Here is a 20387-nt window from a genome sequence, read left to right on the forward strand (position 1 = left end):
CTATTGTAAATGGCATACTTAAATCACATATTTTGTTTGTTACTGGTCCATAAGAGTAAAATCAGTTTTAGTTGGTTGATTTTATGTCCAACAACCTTGACAAATTTTATTAGCTTTAAGATATTTTGGTAGATTCTTTTAGATTTCAAGACAATCATATTACTTGTAAGAAGTAACAGTCTTTTTTTCTTTCTGATCTTTATAAATTTTTATACCTTTATTTTATCTTACTGCCTTGTTTAGGACCTTCAGTACAATGCCTAATAGAAGCTATGATACTTGAAACCCTTGACTTCTTTCTGACTATGAAAGAAATGCCTTTAATGTTTTACTTTTAAGAATGATATTTTCTATAGGTTTCTTGTAAGTTCCTGTCATAGACCCTTTATCAAGTTTAGCAAGATTTCTTATTTTCCTAAGACCTTTTATCATAAGAAATATGCTGAATTTTATTGTGTGCTTCTGTTTGCACCTATTGTGGATCATATGGTTTTCACTTTTAATTTGTAAAGGGGATAAATTATATGAATACACTTTATCTTAAACATTATTGTATGGAAATTTACTATTGTATGATTTTTTGTTTTAATTTAGTTCTTGCATGCTGTCTACTCTTTCCATTACAGCCCTTCACATATTAATCACAGTTATTTTGAATTCCCTGTTTTGTAATTCCAACACCGTTGTCCTCTAAGTCTGGTTCTGATGGTTACTTTGTTTCTTCAGATTGTGTATTTCTTGCCTCTTGGAGTGCCTTGTAATCTTTTGTTGAAAGCTGGGCTTGTTATATTGGGTGATAGAAATTGAGGTCAATAGGCTGTCTGAGGATTTATGTTAATCTGGTTAGAAGTTGTGTTGTGTTTAGTGTTTTTTTGTAGCTGTAGTTGCCAGAGGCTTCTTATTCCTCTAGTGTTCCTGTTTTTGTCTCCTCTCTTGACTTTGGTCTTCCTTTAGTATTCTTCCTCAGAGACAATCTATGTTTCGCAGCTCTTTTAGCAGGATCCACTGTTGTACAGAGCCCTGTGGTGGGATGCTAAGGTATGTGGGAGACAAAGCATTCTGTTATCTTCCAATTAAATCTCAGTCTACTACTGAGCTTGTACCTTAAGTCTTTTATATTCATCAGGATTTCTCCAGTGCCGTGTACAGCTTTTCCCCTCATCCCCTAGTCTTCTCCCGGGCTGCGATGCTCCTGATCTATTCCCTTGAAGCCCTGACCTCTTCTGACTACATCCCCTGCCACCCTCCGTCTGCCACCTCCACACAGTGAAGCAGGAAGATCTCAGGGCCTGGAGCTGGCCCTTTCCCCAGCAGGGTAAGGCTCTCGGTAGTCTTTTCCCAGGAGAGGAGCTCTATGGGTATATTTCACAATGATTAATCTTTCTTTCCCCCTGCCAAAGTGATAAGGGGCTCCCCTTGGATCTTCACCATTAGAATCTGGTAGATGCAGAGACCATGGAACTACCGTGCCCTCCTCAGACTGTGTCTCCAGAAGTTTCTTACCCTCCTGGTATTCCACACTCAGCTTCCACCAATACAGTAAAATGACCATTTATGTGTTCTTACCACTTTATGCCTCCAGCAGCTTCTGTTCTAGGTTATCAGATCTCAGCTATGACCCTGGATGCACTTATCTCTCCAGATTTCAGGGCAGTGCTCTACCCTGCAAACTCTCCTCTATGATGGATCCATTGATTTTTTTATTTGTCCAGCTTTATCTTATTATAAGAACAGGAGTGATACCATGCAGGCTCTTTACATGTCTTTACATGCATGAGGGGTTGACACAGTTCAAACCCCCCCCCCCACACACACAAATTATGTGGACCCCAGATCTCATTTCTTTTTCCCATCTTAGGTTAATACCTGAAGGGAGCAGAATATGCCACTCCAGAATGTGTCACTTTGACATATTGATTGTTTTGAGTGTGGAGTCTTGAAAAACAGCAAATGCAGGAACAGGCTTTCTCTGACCCTATCTTTCTGTCCAAAGACAGATCTTTCGAAAGGAACTCAGTTGTCATAGATCCCCTTCTCAAGAGTTCAGTCAACCAGGGAAAATTGATTCTCCAGTCTATTCTTTTACTTGCCCTTCAGAAGCCTACCTCTCCCCTCATCTTTCCCTATTAAGATGATAATTAAGCCTAAATTCTAAGCCCCCTCTTTGAGTTACCCATTTTTTTCCTGGATATCTCCTATGTATACATGGAATATACTTGTTAATAAACTTGTTTGTTTTTCTTTTGTTAATTTGTCCTTTATTACAGGGATCTCAGCTAAGAACTTAGAAGGGTGGAGAGATGATGATTTTTCCTTCCCTACATACCCAGGCCCGTGGATAATGGAAACAGGCACCATTCCATCTCCACATCTGTCAGAGCACTAACTCATGCACTTACTAACCCGGTTTCTTGTTTTCTCTTTGTTTTTGGCCACTGGGAATTTCCTTTATTCAGATGAGAACTTAGAAGGGCATTCATTTGTGTTTACCTAGCATTTGAAGGTGTTCAGTAGATGGAGGATTTCAGTTTATTCGGTCTATGATAGTGCTGAAACTAGCATCTCACCAGTTTTTTAAATCAAATATTTCATAGGCTGGTGGGACCCTATGATTTCTGACACCTCACTGGCCAGGCAAAGCCCTAGTCAGGGAGCCAGGACCACCAGACTGTGCCTGCTGCTCTGTCCTTGGCCTCTGTGTCATGATGAACATGAGAAGCCTTTCAGCATCAGGCGGGACATGGGCCCAGTGGGGGGACTGACATGTATTTCCAGTAGATTTGCCTCAACTCAGTGGATACCAACTACCCAGCTTCTCCTGTTTGTGATCCTGATAGGCTTTTGTTCTTGAGCACCAAAACTTTTCACTTCTGGATTTCTTTTGAACTGGCCTCTATGGTACCTGTCCTACAGTCAGCCCCATCCTAAGCACTAGTGGGCTGGATTTTGGCTCCTGACTCAGATTTGCTTTTTCTATCTCTCACTCCTCCCTATACCTTATCTCAAGATGCCAGTTTATGGCCTCTCCTCTACAGAAAGGATTTGGCAAATCCCATCTCCTTTTTGCTGATATAGCTTGCCTCTTTATTAAAAAGCTGTGACCCAGGGACATATTAAAGTTAAACCTGCACAAGTACTTTGGAAAACTATGGGATACTCAAGTGTTTAATCCCCAGAATTTAATTTGCCTCAGTGCCCCAAAGTCTTACAATGGGAGGAGATGCATGTGAAGAATTAAAGGATTTTGTCAGATATTCTAGTTTCTTGAGTTAAGTCACTGAGTTGAGGGGCATGACTGCAACTTGCAGGAAGGAAACCTTATTATGTTGGTGTAGAGAAGCCTAGTATCTAAGTACTTTAAAAAAGCACTTTCTTTTTAAGTATGTTGAAATATTTCCTTTTTCTTGATCTAAGAATGTTCAAACTTTGATTTCTGGGCTTCAGGTTAAACTCTTAACAAGCACAACGGGCGGGGGTTTCCTGGTGCCACACAAGATGCTGCTCATCAAAGAGTCTTCTCATACTGAATCAATGGCTAGAGGCTCTGGAGAAAAAACTGGGGTCACCCATACAAAAGGTTGGTTTATTCTAGTATAAATCAAACAGCAAAGAGGCAGCAATTTGCCACAAGTGCCTGAGACGCCCATAAGAATGTGTCTTCCTTCAGAAGGGCTTAAACTAGTTGGCTTTAAAGAAATCCTGCAAACCTCAAGTCTTTAGGTGCATCTTTCTGTATAAACAGGGTAGAATGGTTAGTGCTAAGAAGGGCTTTTATTAGTTGTATTAAAGGAAAAATTTGCACAGCTATTTACTGATCTAGTAGGTTTTTATTCAGAGATTCATGAACAGGGCAGTATCTAATCTAGCAGATAGAAAGGAGCTCCAAAGAGCTGTACAAGGTGAAAGACTTTTGGAGATTAATGTGAGCAGGAACAGGGAAGTTTCACAGGGCATTTGCTGATTGGTTAAAGCAGGGTTACTTTCCTGATATGGAGCAAAGGCAAAAGGCAAAAGCCAGGTCATCAGTTAACTTGTACAGAGCCAATGAGTGCTGGTTTGCTGAGTTAGGCTTCCCTTCTCTGAGAGCAAAGCATAGAAATTTAGTTAAATTTTGGTTTACTGACATAGGACTTAGCATGAGCAACTCCATCTTTGGCCTAATCTGGTTACTTAAGCAACAGGAAAAGGAGAATACTTAAACATAGTGTCATATCCCATATAGGTTTGAAGGGTATCAGAATATGCCCTCCCATAATATGCCTCTTTGGCATAAGGATTGTTCTGAGAAACAGCAGACACAGAGAAGCTCTGAAAGAGTACAAGTTACCCTTTTGTAAAGGAAATTTACATTTATAAAGGAAATCTTCATTTGAGAGATTGCCTCCTTCTGTACCAGGAAAAGAAAGATGACTCTAAATCACCAGAAACTCTTATCCATGGAGAAAGCACAGGCTAAAATCTGCATCACAATCTTAGTCTTGTTTACTGTTCTTTTCCTGGTAACCTCATACCTGGCCTTTACCCCCAGCCCCCCAAATCTTCCTTTTGTCCTTAGCTGAAGATGGTATTTAAGGTGGTGGTATGAGCCATCTCAGAGAGTTATTCAGTTTTCCTGGGCATCTACCATGTATACCTGAGGGATACATATTAATAAATTTCTGTTTTTCTCTTGTTAATTTGTCTTTTATTAAAGGTGTCTCAGGGAAGAACCTATAAGGGTAAAGGGAAAATTATTTTTCGTCCACTACAGGCTCATGGTACCAGCCTTTCAAACTGAGTAAAACCTTGAGGGATTAATACTCTTTTAAAGTTTAAAAATAGAAAGTTTCCAGTCCTTCTTTCTAAGGCCAGTTATCTTGTTTGTGCTTCTCACTTCATGGCATCTTTCAAAATGGATAGAGCAGAAACAAAGTGCTTGAGACTCTAGGGAAACCATATTTGTGACCCATGACTGTCTTACCTTCTTGGGCAAAGGAATTTCCTGGAACAAGAGGGTAAGTTGTATTGATATACATGGTCTCAATTCTTGGGCAGAAACATGTGAGTTTTCTTCTGCTACTAACTGAGATGGGGTCAGAGACTTTGAAAAAAACTTTTCATCTCCCTTTAGAGACCAAGAAGTCTCCTCTGCATGCTTGCTCTTCAGGGGTGCTCTGGGGACTTTGCCTGCTTCCTTCCCTCTGTGTAGCTTTCCCACCTTCTTCCTGGATAATTCCTAATTTTAGCATTAGGAATCAGAGGGCTTCGCCTCCTTCAGAAAAACTCTCCTGATTTCCTTTCTCCACTTCCGTTGTTTACTTCTGGCCCTGAAGCTCCCCTGCACCCTCTGCCTTTCCGAATTGTTCACAATCAGCTCCCTGAACGTCTGTATCCTATCAAGCTTGCGAGCTCTGAGGGGACAAAAACTGTCTTAATACAGTATTCTTTTCTGCTACTCAGTATCTAACACACAACACAACAATATTTTTTTCATGTAAACTTTTTTTGTTAAGCATCACACAATGCAGACACGTGAATCATACATCTCTTGGGCAGAAAGATAGACATGAACGGGGTGGGGAGAGAATAAAGCCAGTAAATCCCACTAAAAGAGATCAAACCAGGGAGCCAGAAAGGACTCACAGAGTTAATTAATTAGCTGAAGCTTCAAAGGCCAGGAGTGTCTTGAACTGTTCAGATATTCCCCAGATGAAGAACAATTCCCCAGGTAAAGAAAAAGTATCAGAGCGCAGCCCATGTCTTCATTGTACCAATTAGGTCAGGCCTCCAAGGTCAAAGATTGTCAGTCAAGGACTTCTTTGCCCTGCCTCATGAGATAGGGCAGGGACATGGGACAAGGTCATGCCATTGTAAAATTTACTTAGCCTGTAAAAAAGGCCCAACTTATTCTTTAACTTAATATCTATGCTGTTCTTCCTCTTCTTCCAGTCCCTTAATTAAGTAAATTTGTAACCAGGACAGGAGACAGACCTCCAAAGTGTAAAGAAACCTATGTGGATAAAGAATGCTGTGATCTGGACCAACACAGTACCTTATATAACCCTATTCTTAACTCAAAACTTCAGAGGAACTATGAATCACCTGTATACATCATGCCTTATGTAGACCCTTACCTGATAGGCCCTATAAAACCCCAAACCCTAACCCTTTAAGCACACCTCCTTGCTGAGGTTGCCTGGATTCCGCTTTCTTTGAGTGTGTGTACCTTTTGTCTTAAATAAAGACTTCTTACTGCTCAACTTATTATGTTTTTGTCTCTGCTTTTCCAGTGGTAAGCACCTTTGTTTCTTTGCTATTTCATTCTATTTTCTACACTTAAGCACATTGCTCACTCTGTCTCTGCTCTACTCCAGATAAGTAGGGAGGGGCTACTGAGAGCTCTGACTTGGGTTTGCAAATTCTTGTCACCTGGGTGACCAGGACCATACTGCAGCTGTACAATTTTGCTCATTAGTAGTCTGACTGAAAATCTCCTTTCTTTGCTTTGAGAGGCTCACAGAACATAATCTCACTCCAGCCAGTGCTCTGTGGCTCCTCCAGATCCTAGGGTGGGAGGTACTTAGTTCCCAAGCCATTCAAATTTAAGTAGACACGGGGTGCCAGGTGACCCTGGCTTTAGGAGTTGGCAAGGGATTTGCCCTCTGTTAAGCAGGAGTTCAAGGAGCTTCCCCTTCCTCCCTCTGTTCTTCCTTGCTCTCTGTTCCCGGTAAGGTAGCTGCCATCCCCTGCTATTCTTGCTTTGATGATTTCCTTCCACTCTTATTTTCCTGAATCTCTGAACCGAATTTCTTCCCAATACATCAACAGCTCAGTTAATTTTCTGGTAGTGAACAAGCCAACATGACCACTACGCAGATCAAAGGCTGGAACAAGTCCAGGATCCCAAAGCACCTGCTGTGTGCTCCTGCAGTGGCTATCACTTCTGCAAAACTAACAGGGATTCTGACTTCTAACACCACACAGTAGTTTTGTCTACTTTTGAACTTTATAGAAATGGATAGATATACTTTGCATTTTTAGGCATTTGCTTCTTTCATAAAACATTCTGTTTGGAAGATGGTGGGGACAAGCACTGCCTACTTATATAATCTTTTGTCCCAGAATAATCATGTGTCCACATGGCCCCCTCCTTTGGGCAGTATGCTAAGTGTACTGTATGCTGATGGTCTGAGTCTGGTCAAATGCAGACCTTCCCAATCAGTGGAAATCTTATTGTGATAGAAAGCAGACACCTCTGATGAAGGTTTTTTTCCTTCTCACAAAACACATAGTATAGTCATGAATCTCATGCCCTTTTTGACATACACATAGTCCTTATCTCCTCACCCCACATAAGCAGTTTCCTTCTTGTCCAGGACAGTGGTGTCCAACCAGCCAGCTGCTCCCGGACTCCCTGTATGTAAGTCCCAATAAATTCTCGTGCCTTCTATGCCATCTCTGAGTCTTTTCTTTGGTCTTGAGGTACTTTCCCATCTCAACCTACCCATTTGGGCATCCAGTTAGATTTGTGATCACAGAAAGATTCATCCAAATATTTTTGTGTGTATAGTTGTAATTTATTCTCCCAGCTTTATAGTATTTCATTGTGTAAATATACTATAATTTATTTACCCAGTCCACTGCCTTCAGTCTGGGGCTATTTTGAATAGTGCTTTTATAAACATTCTTATACCTGTGTTTGGTGCACATACGTTTGCATTTCTAGGAAAAAAATTGATGGGTTATAGGCTTTGCATATTTTCACCTTTTGTAGAAATCATCAGACAGTTTTCGAAAATGGTGATACCCATTTTCACTCCTAGCAAGAGTGGATGAGAGTTCAGCAAATGTGTTTTGAATAAATTAATAAGTGGATAAAGGAACTAAGAATGTTTCCTCCCTAAGCTTGACTAATATAGGGACACAGTCTCTCTAGAAGCTCTGAAAAAAGTCTTCAGTTCCTTTCTTTTCTTATTTTCTACTTTTATTTGGTAATAAGTGATCTAAACTAGGGCTAAATGGGAATGTAATGGAAATGTATATAAATGTTACCTGTGAGAAAATTCCTGCCATTGAAATAAAGCTATAATTTTGACATTTCCTTTCCTATCTGCTAATTACCATTCTGAGAAAAACCCATTTGGCTGGCATATTGGGCTGTGAATAATTCTGAGAGTATGTTTAATTTTTCAGGCACATGTGAATAATATGTATCCTCTTTTGTGGGATTACTTAGGACTCACCTCTTGCTGTAAACACATCCTAATCAAAAGTAATTGTGAAGCTAAACAATGGGGACCAATTAAAGTGCAGTTACCATTTGCTGTGTGAGTTCACCAGTGCGATCTGCCACTCTGTGAGGGGATGCTGCCGCTCTAATCCACGCACCACATTGCAGTATTTGTTCCAAGCTTCCTCCAATCCCAGCAGGGGACAAGAATTCAGTTAAGAGGAAAAAACTGTTGCTAGGAGGTGAGGTAATTTATTCAGGAATCAGCACTTTTCTGAAAATTGCTACTTAACAGGCTTCCCTGCCTGCAAGTCTCTAATTTGCTGGAGAGCAGTTTATATTTCAGCGCAGAGTCAACAGAGGCCAGGCCTTGTCAGTTCAGCGAATTTTCATTCACTCATGGAGTCTCCGCTCTGCTGTGTGCCAGAGGAACGGCTGGGGCAGCCTCAGTGCACGTCATGGGTTCAGCCTTACCCAGCAGCTGTTGCCACTGCCCTCGTATGAGGTCCCTTAGACCAGAGGAAAACCTGGGTCAGCCCTGCCTCAAGTTACCATATGTCTGCAGTGGGCATCCCCAACCTGTGTGACAACCAAGTAAAATTGGGATTGACGAAAGCTCAGTGGCTTAGTTTTCAAGGCTGGAGAAAATGTAGTGGCAACATACAAAGATTTTAAATCTCTGGGATTTCTGCCATGCCCCAGAGGTAGGCCTGTAAAGGGGAAGTGGTGTGGGGCAGGGTGGGGATGAGGGGGAAAATGATGCACATTTGCCTATTGACATCAGTATGGTAAAATATTCCATTTCTGTGATCTCTAGTACAAATAGCTCCCGTAAATGATAAGATGCAGGTTCATTTAAGCAGGCAAGAGAGTTTCCACTGTCTTTAAATCGGATCTTTATGGATTAATGGAATCAGTTTAATACTTATTGAAAAGGCACCCTGGAAGAGACAAATATAAAAGTTCTGCCTCTACCCAGACTCACAGACTCTAAGAAGGGACTGGTTGTTACCAAAGGGGCAGGGTGGGTGAGGGTGGTTTGGGAGGGAGGGAGAAGGGGATTGAGGGGTATTATGATTGATACACATGGTGTGTGTGGGGTCACTGGGAAGACAGTGTAGCACAGAGAGGACAAGTAGTGACTGACTTCTTCCTACACTGATGGCCAGTGACTGCAATGGGGTACAGGGGGGGCACTTGATAATATGGGTGAATGTAGTAACCACATTGTGTCTCATGTGAAACTTTCATAAGAGAGTATATCAGTAATACCTTAATAAAAAAAATATTGTATAAAAAAAAGTTCTGCCTCTACCAAACTTTTGATCACATACTATATTTACAAAAAAAATGGTACAGTGTACCTTGGAGATATTGTGGGTTCTAGACCATCACAATAAAGCAAATATCACAATACAGCAGGTCAAATGAACTTCTTGGTTTCTCAGTGCATATAAAAGTTATGTTTACATTACACTGTAGTCTGTTAAGTATACAATAGCATTATGTCCAAAATATCCATATACATTCCCTATTGCTAAAAAATGCTAATCATCACCTGAGCTTTCAGCGGGTTGTAATTTTTTGCTGATGGAGGGGCTGATGGAGGGGCTGCTGACTGGTAAGGGTGGCTGTGGTGATTTCTTAAAATAAGACAACAAGGGAGTGTGTCACAATGAGTCTTTCTTTCACAATCTATTTCTCTGTTGTAAGTGATGCTGTTTGACAGCATCTTATCCATAGTAGAACTTCTTTCAAAATTGGAGTCAGTCCTATCAAACCCTGCCTCTGCTTTATTAACTAAGTTTTATACTTTTCTAAATCCTTTGTTGTCATTTCAACAGTCTGCGCAGCATCTTCAACAGGAACAAATTCCATCTCAAAAAGTCACTTTCTTTTCTTATTATAAGAAGCAACTTGACATCCATTCAAGAGTTATCATGAGATTGCAGCCATTTAGTCACATCTTCAGCCTCCGCTTCTAATTCCGGTTCTCTTGTTATTTCCACCCCAGCCGCAGTTACTTTCTCCACTGAAGTCTTGAACCCCTTAAGGTCATCCTTGAGGGTTGGAATCAACTTCTTCCAAACTCCTGTGAATGTTGACATTTCGACCTCTTCCCAAGAATCACAAATGCTCTTAATGGGATCTAGAATGGCGAGTCCTTTTCAGAAGGTTTTCAATGGACTTTGTCCAGATCCGTCAGAGGAATCACTGTCTATGGCAGCTATAGCCTTATGAAATCTTTTCTTGAATAATAAAACCTGAAAGTTGAAATTATTCCTTGATCCATAGGTTGAGGAAGAATGAATTTTGTGTTAACAGGTATAAAAACAACCGTCATCTTATACATTTCTATCAGAGCCCTTAGGTGAATAGGTATATTGTCAATGAACAGCGATGTTTTGAAAAAAATCTCTTCTCAAGAGTGGGCTTAAAATATTAAGTAAGCCACGTTGTGAACAAATGTGCTGTCATGCAGGTTTGTTCCATTTATAGAGCACACACAGAATAGATTTAGCATAGTTCTTAAGGACTCTAGGATTTCCAGAATGGTCAATGAGCACTGGCTTCACTTAAAGTCACCAGCTGCCGTAGGCCCTAACAAAAGTGTCGCCTGTCCTTTGAAGCATTGAGGCCGGGCACTGATCTCTCTCTAACTATAAAAGTCCTAGATGGCATCTTCTTCAGGAGAAGACTGTGTCATCTTTACTGAAAAGCTATAGCCACCTTCATTCATCAACTCAGCTGGATCCTCTGGATAACTTGCTGAGGCTTTTCCATAAGCATGTGCTGCTTCACTTTGCAATTTAATGCTATAGAGAAGGCTTCTTTCCTTCAACATGAACCAACCTCTGCTTCCTTCCGACTTTTCTTCTACAGCTTCCTCACCGTTCTCAGTCTTCCCAGAATGGAAGAGGGTGAGGGTCTTGCTGACCAGGCTTTGGCCTAAGGAAATGTTGCCGCTGGTTACTGCAGCTATGCTATGCAGACCACTAAAACCTTCCCCCTATCAGCAGTAAGGTCTAGCCTTTCTCATCATGCATGTGTTCACTGGAGTGGCACTTTAAATTTCCTCCAAGAACTCTGCCTTTGCATTCACAGCTTGACTAACTATTTGACACAGGAGGCCTAACTTGAGGCCTCTCTCTGGCTTTCCACAAGCCTTCCTCACTAAGCTTAATCATATATAGCTTTTGATTTAAAGCAAGACATGTAACTTTCCCTTTCACTTGAACACTTGAGGTCACTGTAAGGTTATTAACTGGCCTAATTTCAATATTGTTGTGTCTTAGGGAATAGGGAAGTCTTAGGAAGAGGAGAGAGGTGGGGCAACAGCCAGTTGGCAGAGCAGTTAAAACACACAAACCATTTATTAAATTCACTGTCTTAAGTAGGCATGGTTTGTGGCACCTCAAAACAATTCCAATAGTAACATCAAAGATCACTGATCACAAATCACCATGACAAATATAACAATAATGAAACAATTTGAAATACTGTGAGAATTACTAAAATGTGACAGAGAAACATGAGTGAGTAAGAATGAGAGAAGTGAGCAGATACTACTGGAAAAATGGTGCCAATAGACTTGCTTGATGCAGGGTTGCCACAGACCTTCAATTTGTAAAAAATGTAAAGTGAAGAGTAAGAAAGAAAAATACAATAAAACAAGATATGCCTGTACCCATGACCTCTATACCTGTTTCCTCTGGGAATTAAGGCTTCTCTACCCCATGGAAGGACCAGTCAAGAGGACTTTGGGATCCATAATCAAGGAACTATGGATTAAGACTTCTAGACTGATAGAAATCAGCACATGCTGTCCCAAAATATAGAATCTTGGAATATTGCTGACGGAGTTTGAGAAAACAGCAGAAGCAGATCCATCCCCCATGTACCCTTGTTTTCTGAAAAGAGGAGATAAATCTCCCACGTGAAGGAAAGCTCCCTGTACCAGGAAGAAGGCAGAGACGTGGGGCTTGGAGCCACAACTGTACAAAATAACCTTGTTAAACTAATCCATATCTTCCTAGTTACTGCTTTACCACCTGCTACCCCTTACCAAAACCCCTTTGTCTTATCAGTACTTTGTTTTTATTTATTTTCTTGTTTCTTTGTCTGAAAGGTATAAAAGCTTCCTGTCCGGGTTACTCCTCTGGGTTTTCATTTCCTTGTGCACATCCCCCTTACACGTACAAATTCAACAAAACTTGTGTCCTTTTCTCCTGTTGCTCTGTCTTATATCAGTTTAATTCAGAGGCCCAAAGAGGGTAGAAGAGAATTTTTCTTCCCCTATATTTCACTTAAAAAAATAAACAGTGAATTCTAACTCTCTGTATGACCAAAACAAATGCAACACTATTATAACCAGAAAAGGAGAATGAAGAGATAATGCACCTACATAGGTATATTTAGTATATTTTATTCTGCCTTCACATTGACAGGCTTTTTGTTTCTACAGAGGCATGCAGTTTCTGGGGCCAGGAGAGATCACTGTTACTTACTCACAGTAATAACCTCATGGGTTCCCCTTTGCCTGCTCTCCCTTTGGAGTGATGAGAGCAGATGTCGTCCTACATATACCAGGGTCTGTACTGCAGCCAGAAGCCGCCTCCCCGTGACTGTGGGAGTTGGTGTAAAGTCTCCCCTCTTGAGGGCAGGAAATAAACTTAATCTCCCAATGAAAGTAAAGTCCCCTTCGGAAGAAAAGGAGAAAGATTCTGAGTTGCTACCCTTTGAAATATAAATAAGTGTTTTCCATGGAAAGAGAGAACAATCACCTCTGAGCTTACAGCCTCTGCAATGTCTCCAAAGCTTTGGGTCTCATCTCTCCACCCATTTTAAAGTGACACATAGCTCCTAGGAGGTAAATATCTTTGTATCTACCCAGGTATTTAACTTCTATGCCCCATCTTTTACCCAGTTCCCACTAACAGTTGCCAGGAAAGCCCTGACGATGCAGAAACACAAGAGTATTCATTTCCTGATACACACTCAATTAGTTTCTTTTTTTTTTTTTTTTTTTGTAGATAATTATTTTTTTATTGAAGGGTAGTTGACACACGGTATTACATTACATTAGTTTCAGGTGTACAACACAGTGATTCCACATTTATATACATGACACTTCTAGGTACCAGCTATCACCATACCAAGCTGTTACAGTATCTTGACTATATTCATTACATCCCGGTTACTTATTATTTTACCATTGGAAGTGTATACTTTTTTTTTTTTTTGTGAGGGCATCTCTCATATTTATTGATCAAATGGTTGTTAACAACAATAAAATTCTGTATAGGGGAGTCAATGCTCAATGCACAATCATTAATCCACCCCAAGCCTAATTTTCGTCAGTCTCCAATCTTCTGAGGCATAACAAACAAGTTCTTACACGGAGAACAAATTCTTACATAGTGAATAAGTTACATGGTGAACAGTACAAGGGCAGCCATCACAGAAACCTTCGGTTTTGCTCATGCATTATGAACTATAAACAGTCAGTTCAAATATGAATACTCATTTGATTTTTATACTTGATTTATATGTGGATACCACATTTCTCTCTTTATTATTATTATTTTTAATAAAATGCTGAAGTGGTAGGTAGATACAAGATAAAGGTAGAAAACATAGTTTGGTGTTGTAAGAGAGCAAATGTAGATGATCAGGTGTGTGCCTGTAGACTATGTGTTAATCCAATCTAGACAAGGGCAATAAAACATCCACGTATGCAGAAGATTTCTCTCAGAACAGGGGGGGTGAGGTTCTAAGCCTCACCTCTATTGATCCCCAGTTTCTCACCTGATGACCCCCCTGTGACTGTGCCTGTCTTAGGTTGTTCCTCCCTTGAGGAATCTTACCCGTCTCTGGCTAACCAGTCATCTTCCGGGGCCATACAGGGAAATGTGAAGTTGGTAAGTGAGAGAGAAGCCTTATTGTTTGAAATGGTTAGCTTTTTATTTCTTTGCATATTTATGCCCTGTAGCTTCTATGCCCAGCATTTGTCTTGAGGTATCTTTACCACTTGGAAGAATTTTGATACTTGGTAAATTTGATAAGAGGCAGGAATTCTATTTAAGAGTTGTAATTAGGAAGGAAGAAGAAAAGCTATAGAAGTAGCAGGCAGCAGAAAACATGGGAAGATTGATTATTTCTTTGACATATCTTCTTGTAGAGTGACTTCAGCATGTATAGGTTTTAAGCTACTACTTACATTGCGCACACACATTAACATAATAGGAGTATAGTTACATAACCAAAGCATACCTATAATTACCAGCCATCTCCAGTGAAACCAAGAAAACCAGTTAGGCACCTTAGGCATTTGTGAAAACTTATCTATGATATGGTGGATATTGTCCAACTGAACTTGAACAGTCTGAGAGAAATCAGACAAATTAAAACAACCCATTCCTGGGGAATGTTCACATCCCTTATGTTCTTTTAACAGTAAATAGTCTGTAGTTGTAAGATTTTGGAGCACTACAATTTGCACTTCTCCTAATTCTTGGTTGAGTTCCAACAGTATAGATCCAGTCAAATTTGTTGTTTTACTGTATGCACAGGCCAGCTTAGATATCTCCTTCCTCATTCCCATGGCAAGTCCAGGAGCTGGTGGGATGAGTGCATCTACAGCTGTAGCAGTGCGTGGATCTTTGTTGGGGTTTTTTGATGATCATCTTCTGGCATGAGTCTTCCAGAGAGTGCTGATGTTGGAAGTTCTTTTTCATATCGTATCTTAGTTCATTTTCGGGGTAGCCCAATTAGGCTTTGATCCTCTGTATAAACACAAACAGACCCTTTGCCTACACTTTTATATGCCCTTTATACTCTTGTGTAGAACTCATTGGAGGTTACCACACAGGAACTGCCCTTTTTTTTTTTTTGGTATCACTAATCTACACTTACATGACGAATATTATGTTTACTAGGCTCTCCCCTATACCAGGTCTCCCCTATAAACCCCTTTACAGTCACTGTCCATCAGCATAGAAAAATGTTGTAGAATCCCTACTTGCCTTCTCTGTGTTGTACAGCCCTCCCTTTTCTCCTACCCCCCATGCATGCTAATCTTAATACCCCCCTACTTCTGCCCCCCCCTTATCCCTCCCTACCCACCCATCCTCCCCAGTCCCTTTCCCTTTGGTACCTGTTACTCCATTCTTGAGTTCTGTGATTCTGCTGCTGTTTTGTTCCTTCAGTTTTTCCTTTGTTCTTATATTCCACAGATAAGTGAAATCATTTGGTATTTCTCTTTCTCTGCTTGGCTTGTTTCACTGAGCATAATACCCTCCAGCTCCATCCATGTTGCTGCAAATGGTTGGATTTGCCCTTTTCTTATGGCTGAGTAGTATTCCATTGTGTATATGTACCACCTCTTCTTTATCCATTCATCTATCGATGGACATTTAGGTTGCTTCCAATTCTTGGCTATTGTAAATAGTGCTGTGATGAACATAGGGGTGCACTGATCTTTCTCATACTTGATTGCTGCATTCTTAGGGTAAATTCCTAGGAGTGCAATTCCTGGGTCAAATGGTAAGTCTGTTTTGAGCATTTTGATGTACCTCCATACTGCTTTCCACAATGGTTGAACTAACTTACATTCCCACCAGCAGTGTAGGAGTGTTCCCCTTTCTCCACAGCCTCACCAACATTTGTTGTTCTCTGTCTTTTGGATGGCAGCCATCCTTACTGGTGTGAGGTGATACCTCATTGTAGTTTTAATTTGCATTTCTCTGATAATTAGCGATGTGGAGCATCTTTTCATGTGTCTGTTGGCCATCTGTATTTCTTTTTTGGAGAACTGTCTGTTCAGTGCCTCTGCCCATTTTTTAATTGGGTTATTTGTTTTTTGTTTGTTGAGGCGTGTGAGCTCTTTATATATTCTGGACATCAAGCCTTTATCGGATGTGTCATTTTCAAATATATTCTCCCATACTGTAGGGTTCCTTTTTGTTCTATTGATGGTGTCTTTTGCTGTACAGAAGCTTTTCAGCTTAATATAGTCCCACTTACTCATTTTTGCTGTTGTTTTCCTTGCCTGGGGAGATATGTTCAAGAAGAGGTCACTCATGTTTATGTCTAAGAGGTTTTTGCCTATGTTTTCTTCCAAGAGTTTAATGGTTTCATGACTTACATTCAGGTCTTTGATCCATTTTGAGTTTACTTTTGTATATGGGGTCAATTAATTTCTTAAAAGAAATGTTTATAGTGTATTCTTATCTTTTAATCACCAATTTCATTTTGAAAAGCATTTGACTATAAAGTTCAAAGTCAGAGATCGCAAAGTATTTCCATGTTATATTTTGGGGGAAATCTATCAATTTTTAAATCATCTTAATGTCTTCATCTATTCATTTGCAAGCCCTAGAGCCTTCACTCCCCACCTCACAGGGCTGTGGAGAGAAGCTGCGGAATAGGGGCCATATATTCAGCATTTGGTGCTCCTGAGAATGGTATTTGGGTGAAATGCATAAAATACTTTAGCCCTCTAATAACTAAAACTTACAGGTACCTTTGTGGTAGGGTGTATTTTCCAAAACTGTGCAATAATATTTCTCATCCCCCAAGCACCTCCACAGATTTATAGGAGAACCAGAATCTTGCCACATCCTTATCAAGAACCAGAGCCTATGTTCCCTCCCCTTGAATCTAGGGGGTCTCTGTGCTTGTCTTGACTTAAACAGACCATGGTAGAAATGATGCTATGTGACTTCTGAGGCTGGGTAATAAAGGGCAATACAGCTTTCGACTGGCTCACCCTCACTTAGGACACGAGCCTTTGGAACCCTGAGCCACTCTGTGACATGTCCAGGTGCCCTGACACTGCCGTGCTGGACAGACTATGTGGAGGCCCACACAGAGATAAGGAAACATGCCTAGGAGCCTCTAGAAGTTCCAGGCTCCAGTCTGAGTTTCCCCAGCTTAAATGCCAGACATGTCTGGAGCAACATTCAGAATATTCCAGCATCAGCCATCATCTGAACTCAGGTGAGCCCTGTCAACCTCCCAAACCAGGAGAGTTAATAATTAAATGATTGCTGTTATCTTATACCACTAAGCTTTAGAGCACTTGTTATGGGGCAATAAATAGCTAAAATGTTCTTTGTTTGTTAAACTAGCAAAAGCAATCCATAAGAGGATGAGGTTAACTACCTGCAGAAATAACATTAGATAACAGCTCTGAGTATGGGGCAGAGGTGCTTGGGGACACCAAATTCAATGGAGGCAAAATCTCAGGGAGGAAGGAACAGGTGTGGGTGTAAACAAGAAAGCTGCTTCTGTCAAGGCTGACGTACCGGATCTGAGCAGAGACTGAAGAGCAGGGAGGATGGTGTCTACAGAAAAGAGAGTTGCCAACAAAATTCGATCATTTTTTTATCCCATGCTATTCAGTAAACAAATACATTGGCTCTGGTGAATTATGAAAGCAGGAATGACTTGGATTATATGTCCTTCAGGACTAACTGCTGTCCAGGCCCCTGACTCCTGCCCACCCAGGAAGCTGATTTGAATCTAGCTTCCCTTGAGATCTGCACACAGGGAGACACTGAAGACCACATGCGCACAGGACAATGTGGGACCAAGTGGCGGTTATAATTCTGTTGGTGAGTCATGTCGTCTTGACACTTCAGTGCCTTGAGAGATTAAAGTAAATCAGTCTCCTGTAACCATGTCACCTCAGTGTGAACTGATAAAAATTGAGTTCCTCGATGTGCAAATGTGACAAGTAGCAAAGACCCTGATAATTCCTCAAAGGTCTTCTCCCTGGCCTCAGGGAGTGGCATTACACAGAACACTTCAAGTATCCGACTGGTATCTGATCAAAAAAATTGCCATTTGTAGTCATTGGTGTTTAGAAACATTTCACCTAAGACATTCCCCTTTGTTAACATACTGAATCTATAGAGGCAACAGCAATTCTGGGCTCTTAAACATATTAATCCTGACCTCTGTTGTAAAATAAATGGAACTGTCCTTAATTTATTAGTTTTTCCCATACTGTTGTCAACTTTGACAATAACGACAACCAAAACAATAGCAATAACTAACATTTAGGGCTTCTTGCTGGGCACACTGCTGAAGAAGCTAAACTTTTAGCTTTAATTTTTCAATCAATATTTAATGATCAAGACAATGAGAGTTGACTCAGAATTTTAAAAATCAAGTTATTGAGGTATAATATAGATTTAGTAAAATTAACTCTTTCATGTGTACCAGTCTATGAATTTTGATGAATGTATGTATAATCACATAACCACCACCCAACCAAACTATGGAATATTTTCATGACTTCAGAAAGTCCACTTGTGCCCTTCTGCGGTCAGTCTCCCACCCCCACGCCTCGACTCTGGCAACCACTGAATTGTTTTTGTTTCTTACAGTTTTGCCTTCTCCAGAAGGGCATGTAAGTGAAATCATACAGCGTGTAACTTTTGAGGCTGCCTTCTTTCACTTAGCATAACACTTTGGAGGCTCAGTCCTGCTGCACCTGTTTGCTCTGTCAACGGGTATTCCTTCATACCGATGTGCTGTGTTTCGTTTAGCCACTCAACAGTTGGTGGGTATTTGGGTTGTTTCCAGTTTGGGGCAACAACGAATAAAGCTGCCTAAAAAACCATTTGTGTGTAGGTTTTCGGGCCTATGTCTTTATTTCTCTTGAGAAAATATCTAGGGTTGAGATTACTGGGTGGTATGACAGAGTATTAAATACAGTGTGTCATTTCATCCTTAGCAGCAGTCATTTGTAAGAAGTATTATTGTTAGTTCCTCTTCAGAGATAAAAGCTATGCCATACAGAGGTTATGTGATTGCCTAAAATTACATAACCAGTGGGGACAAACCAGGGACTCTCTGTTTAACTGCAACGAGTAAAGACTTAACTTTTTCATCCTCTGTAGCTACTGCTAACTTATTCCCAGCTAATGTCTAACCATATTAGAAGGTACAGAAAAAAAATATGACCTCATCACCACTGTGATCAAGTGTGATAGAGACTTGAAGAAGAAAAATAAAATGATCAGAAAGTATAACATGAAAATTCTTTACAGAATCGATTTGGGGGAAATTGGAACAGATCAGAAAGTGGCAAGTATATGGACAGGACAATGAGAGTTGACTCAGAATTCAAAGAGGAGTCATGATCTTTACCTTTTTATCCAGTTCAAATAGCATAAGATTGCACCAGGCTCCAGCAGGGAAATAGAGCTCAGATTAATGTTTTCCTATAAGGCTCCTCTGCTGTTCATGCTGCCTAAATATCATGCTGGCACTAAAGCAAGCATAAACAGCATATACCCTCAAACACTTACATTGGTGGATTTCTAACGTTCTTCTGTCACAATAATACTAGTAATAAATTTAGTATATGAATAAATAACATCTTTTACAGTTGCATCTTATATTTAAATATATATTGCTTCGATTCCAAGATGATTTCTTAATATGAACAAGAGAGAAGTTATAGTGAAGATTAACCTCTAAAAATGTATTGTGGAGACTTTGGAGCTCTTCTGTAGAATTAGAGATAATGGAAAATTGACAGTGAGATCTAAAATTAGATCATGAATAGTTAATATACAATTCTTCTATGATGAAGGAATTAAAATAACAACTAAGTAGTCACCACAGTGACAATTTAAGACAAATTTGTTATCCCCCAGTGCCTAGCACAAGATCTTGCATTTATTATGAGCTGAATAAACATTTACTGAGTTGAATTTAATCTTTCCAAGATGAATGTTTAGAGAAATGGTGAGATAATAGTGTCAAGTACTCCATACAAAGTCTGTGAGTTTAGCATTAATAACAGTGATACATTTTTGTCTTGCTAACAAAAATGAAAAGGGAATACAAATGTTATTAATATTGTAACCAGCTTGCCCAAAGAGGCCCAAACTGAATAGAATTGTTGACAATTCTGATTGACCCTTGGTTTGCCTAAGGCATTTGAGCACTAGTGTTTTCTTGTCTTACAGAATTTAGGCACTAAGGAAAATTCTTATGAAGTCCTCTGAGGATCACACACAGGAGACTCTAGCAGAACAAAAAAAATGCAAAGAATCCAGCCTCCGGAATCTTCCACCTTGTGAGACAGAGTTCACCTCCCATTCTAGAAACTGGAAGTGAAAGCAACTCTCCTCTCACTGCTTCCCCTGTGCAACGAGGG

Source organism: Manis pentadactyla, chromosome 1 (genome assembly GCF_030020395.1).
Source record: "Manis pentadactyla isolate mManPen7 chromosome 1, mManPen7.hap1, whole genome shotgun sequence".
NCBI lineage: Eukaryota > Metazoa > Chordata > Mammalia > Pholidota > Manidae > Manis > Manis pentadactyla.